General features: G+C 30.7%; 1 long non-coding RNA gene across 1 annotated transcript; it reads left to right on the top strand.

Annotated features, from left to right (window-relative positions):
• Positions 1-2,897: 2,897 nt before the first annotated feature.
• LOC104814763 lies at positions 2,898-4,442 on the top strand. Its single transcript, XR_771974.1, has 2 exons — positions 2,898-3,042; positions 4,191-4,442. It is a non-coding gene; the product is annotated as an uncharacterized LOC104814763 (long non-coding RNA).
• Positions 4,443-5,625: the final 1,183 nt, after the last annotated feature.

Consider the following 5,625-nt stretch of genomic DNA (forward strand, 5'->3'; position numbering starts at 1 on the left):
GTATATGCTCTCGGTCAATACCGAAACTTACCGAATCACGTTAAAAAAATAAATAAATATATATCTAATAGACTAAAACCTAAATTGAACAAATTTAAAGTTAAAATGAAAAACTAAAAGAGTTTAGGATGACCCCCCGAAGCCAAAAATTTTAATACTCAATTTGACTTCTACAGACCCAGAGGAGCTCTAGGAAGTTCTCTATCCATCACCCAATCTGCTACCCACTACCCGTAACCCGCAAGCATAATCCGAGGTGAGTGAATTCGAGTGTCCCATGATTAAATGACGTTTGATTCATGCTTTGATTGAAATAAGAATTTTTGGTGAATTACCTGTAGCAAATCATGTATGTTTGTGCAAATTTGGTGGAAAAGATAAAAATGTAGAAATAGACAAAAAAAATACGGGTTAGGCCAGACCATACGTAGTCTGTACCCAAAATAAATAACAGGTAAGGTTAAAACCACGGAATGAACTGAACTGGCTATCCGGACGGATCGGGACCAGATAGGTCATACCAGAGGTACAATTCGGTAATATGAATGGAAAGACTCAAAGAAAATATATAACTAAATATAAAAGACTACGCAAGCAGAGATGCATGTATAGTAAAAAAACTATATAAATGCGTGTGACTAGGGTAGCTGGCATGGCGTTAACGTTAATTCAAAAGGGTTCGAATTAACATTTAGCGCGTGATTGTAGAAACGGACGTTTGTGATTGAACGCACGATGCTTGCGAGATTGCGTCCCATCTATGGGCTATCCGATCCGGGTCGGATGTCACCCATATGAGATATGATTGTGAATGTGGCGATGATATAATCGCGCCAACGTCCGAACGATAGGACGGTTATGGGCACCCCGATGACTTACGTAGATAGCCGATTGTAGTCGGTACTATTGCGTGACGAGGCACACACGGTTCTTGGAACCGCACCAACGTTTCTATTAGCGACGGAGCGGACCCCGGCCGGAATATGAGTATCCCGAGGATGAAGGCATCACACATACCTGAGATTCGGGTAGATTGGGGTCTCCCGAGGAGGTGGTACGGACTTACTCTGCCAAGTTCGAGCCCGAACCTGACAAGTATTTCCGCGGCGGATGGTCGGCGAGGGAGAGTAGCAGCGATGGGCTCTCTCGTGTTTCGCATTAAATTACTTCAAACACAATTATTTATATATAGATTTAGTTGAAAAAATATAGAATAATTTTTTTTATAAAGATAAAATATATGTTTTTATTAGTTTATGGTGTTATGTAAAATTATTTCAATATAAATTAAAATTGTTTAGAAAAAGAGCAAATATATATGTGAAAAATAATGAACCAATGCGATAGTTACAAAATAATACATGTTATTTATAGGTATAAAAGGAAAAAAAATTAAAGAAAAATGGCATAATAATACAAACGGCTAGTTACAAAGAGGGGAAAGAATAGAGATATTTACTTGACTGTATACATTTCTCAACACGAATATCTCGTTATATTGGTTTGCACATGAGGTTGTCCGTTGCTTTCTCTTGTGGAATTCGCCACGCTCATTTTATTTGTGATCCACTGATCCTTATCTTGCAAGATATATCAACAAAAAAAAATTGCAAGATATATTTAACTAAAATTAATAATGATGTAAATCACTTGTTCTACAAGAGACGACACAAAATAATTGACCTTGTATTTTGTTATGTCCCGATCCGTCCGGATAGCCAGTTCAGTTCATTCCGTGGTTTTAACCTTACCTGTTATTTATTTTGGGTACAGACTACGTATGGTCTGGCCTAACCCGTATTTTTTTTGTCTATTTCTACATTTTTATCTTTTCCACCAAATTTGCACAAACATACATGATTTGCTACAGGTAATTCACCAAAAATTCTTATTTCAATCAAAGCATGAATCAAACGTCATTTAATCATGGGACACTCGAATTCACTCACCTCGGATTATGCTTGCGGGTTACGGGTAGTGGGTAGCAGATTGGGTGATGGATAGAGAACTTCCTAGAGCTCCTCTGGGTCTGTAGAAGTCAAATTGAGTATTAAAATTTTTGGCTTCGGGGGGTCATCCTAAACTCTTTTAGTTTTTCATTTTAACTTTAAATTTGTTCAATTTAGGTTTTAGTCTATTAGATATATATTTATTTATTTTTTTAACGTGATTCGGTAAGTTTCGGTATTGACCGAGAGCATATACCAAAGAGTTCTATCTTTCGAACTTCATAACTTTTTCCACACAGGTCCAAATTATACGTTCTATATCTCATTAAAAAGATCTCTTCGATATCTACGTATAGATACCAAGATCACTCAATTCTGACATCGGAATAGGAAGGTATGAGTAAAATACTCCGACTGTATAATTCACCGACGATAGCGCGATCGCGCATGCACGATTAGTGATATACAACTTCTCCCATAAATAGTATTTATTCCAATTGAAATAACGTTCAAATAGAATTATTGGCTTTCGCTTAAAATCTATATATATTAATAAAGAAGTTTAAAGAGATTTGGTGAAGCCACCTAAGCATATATGTGGCATCTATGTGGCAGATATTTTAGATATTTTACTTTTCATTGGTGATTAAAAATATTTATTAGTTTAAGACTTACTAAAATTTTAATAACCTTTAAATACCCATGTAGGCATAGTTATTTGTATATTAATTGGTTTTTAATATGCGGCAAAAAATAACGTCTAATCCTGAAGTCAGAACGTGTAGTATTCCTTACTCCTATTACAATAGTCATAACGTATATTATTCCTCACTCCTATTATTTAACGCTTCAAATACCTATTTCATTAAATATTATGCTATACACGTTGCATCTATTGAAATTCGTTTTTTTTATCTCTCCCACTATTTAAAATGTCTGACAGAAACATTTTATCCATAGCGCCATTCATACTTTTCCGTCCAATAATGTCTTATCATTACAATTATTTTTTTTTGGTGTGTGTATTTTCAGAGCCATCTTCTTCCCGGAATGGGGAAACGGGTTGAAAACAATGGTCCGAATGGAGAGTCTGGTAAGTTATAGTCCCTCCCCTTGAATTTAGAATCAAAATATCATTTCTTAGCTATCCGTTACGCCAACAGTTTAATGGTGCAAACCCGACAGAAGCTGTTTTCGCTAACCTCTTCCTTTTACGAGAAGGGAAATGAGGAAGTAGATATTATTAGCTATTAAAAGTATGCAGAATTTGAGCGATAAAATTAGAATCGTGGTGTGTGAGCCGTCGTGGTTTCAGCTGAAGGCAAAACTGATGGCGAGAAATGATAAATTGGAGATGTACGAGGATGCGGTACTATGACACGCACATGATTTAATTTTCAATTGTAAGAATAGCTTAAACTATATATACTTTCGGAATTTCGATTGATCTATTTTTTTTATTTTTAAAATTTGTATTTGTTTTTATACCTTTTTAAACGATAATTTTCTGTGAATATGATGAATATACTTAATTTTATGTTACGAACATGTAAATTAATTAAATACAAAAAATTTCCAAACAAAACACGTTTTCGTCTTCCTCCATGTATTCCAACGTTTGCTTTGGAGTGGATGATTCCTAGAATACAAATCTTTTTTTTTTTTGGTAAACAAGAATACAAATCTTTAAATCTATAGAACATAAACAAAGGATGTTTTGGAATACGATGTTTCCCCACCACTCCTCTCATGTAAACCCTTACTATTGCTTACAACTGCATTGCATCTGTGTGTACATATATATTGAGAAGTAGAACTGATATTGGCCTACCTGAAAACTCTGTAGTGCCCATATTGCAACCTTAGATTATATATTACTGCAACTTTTATTTACTTATTTTTATATTTAAAAAAAAACTCAATATTGTATTATCAAAACAACTCTATTTTACTATTAGTTTTATGTCTTACTATAATTTTAATTTACTTCAATTTATAAATAGATTTTATTTGTTATCCTTTTTATTTATCTGAATACCATTATCAATCGAATATTTTTGGTTGACTAATATGTAAGGTAATCTGATAAATTTCGAATAAGTTTTAATTGTTAAAATAATATTATGAGAATATCATGTTAAAAAAAACAGAATTTTTAACTTTTATTACATAAAGATATATTTTTTGTTTCCTTTTTAAATATATCAGAAGAGATGACCTTGAATTTCTTGGCTATGTCAGCAATGGTTCGAAGGTAAAATCTTTTGTTTTCATGTCGCAAAATGGTGGACTCACGAAATTAGATGGAGGAAGGACGACCGTCCAGTGGAAAGATATAACAGAGGAGTAAAACCGGTGGACGATGCTGATATCGAAGAATTGGACGAATTAGACATTCTGTCATATTACTCTATAATTTTGTAAGTTTATATTTATTGTAAAACATTTTAACCATTTTGGTGATTTAAATAGAATTTAATATTATTATTATCATTTAATTTATTAATTAAAGTTTGAATTGATGTGTTTGTTTTAGATTTTTATGTGAAAACATGATTTATGTACATGGTATGTATATATATATATATATTGAATAAATGATATTATTATGAGTAATTAATCTCAAACTTATTCATTATCATATCCGTTATTATCAAAGTTATGAATATCGCTAATAACAAACTTAATAAACCTAATCATTTTTCATTTAATTTATTATTATCTTTAATAAAAAATAAATTAAATTTTTTAATTGTATAATGTACATGGTATGTATATATATATATATATTGAATAAATGATATTATTATGAGTAATTAATCTCAAACTTATTCATTATCATATCCGTTATTATCAAAGTTATGAATATCGCTAATAACAAACTTAATAAACCTAATCATTTTTCATTTAATTTATTATTATCTTTAATAAAAAATAAATTAAATTTTTTAATTGTATATAATAAAATTTAAATTGAAGTTGAATCATTAAAATCGACAAATATATGTTATACATACATGATGTGTATGAAGAAATAATGTATGTATGTATATATATATATATCTATGTGTGTGTATATATATATGAAACTATGTATATATATGCGTAGCAATAAAATAAAAACACTCAATATATGCAATATATTAATATTTATTTATTTTTGTTGTTTATATATATAATTTTATAAATATATTTTTTTCCTAAATAAAAAAATAATACATGACATATTTTACTAAATTTATCTCAACAAATATTATAATTAAAATAATTACCAAAAATTACTCTTTATTACATTAAAAATCTATTTGGACCTTATTTTTTAAAAATCGAGTATCATGCGACGAAATCCATACTAATCTCGAGACTCAGAGCCAGTCATATGATTCGAATTTGGAGCGGAACATATACTTTGAATACCCATTTCACCGGTTAAACTGTCCGAATTGGGTATTTAAACTTAACTTTTATATATCATTATGATTTTTATTTGATTAAAAGAAAATGAAGATAATACATATTTTGATCTTATTAGATATTGTTTAATACGTTTTGGGAGGCAACATTTCGGTGTATTGTTCAAGATGAAGTTTTACAATTTATGATTCAAAAGAAAAATTGTAAACTTTGATCTCGAAATGGAGAAAGAAGAAGTTTTTATAGGTATATGGTCTGTGAA

Source organism: Tarenaya hassleriana, unplaced genomic scaffold (genome assembly GCF_000463585.1).
Source record: "Tarenaya hassleriana unplaced genomic scaffold, ASM46358v1 Cleome217, whole genome shotgun sequence".
Taxonomy (NCBI): Eukaryota; Viridiplantae; Streptophyta; class Magnoliopsida; order Brassicales; family Cleomaceae; genus Tarenaya; species Tarenaya hassleriana.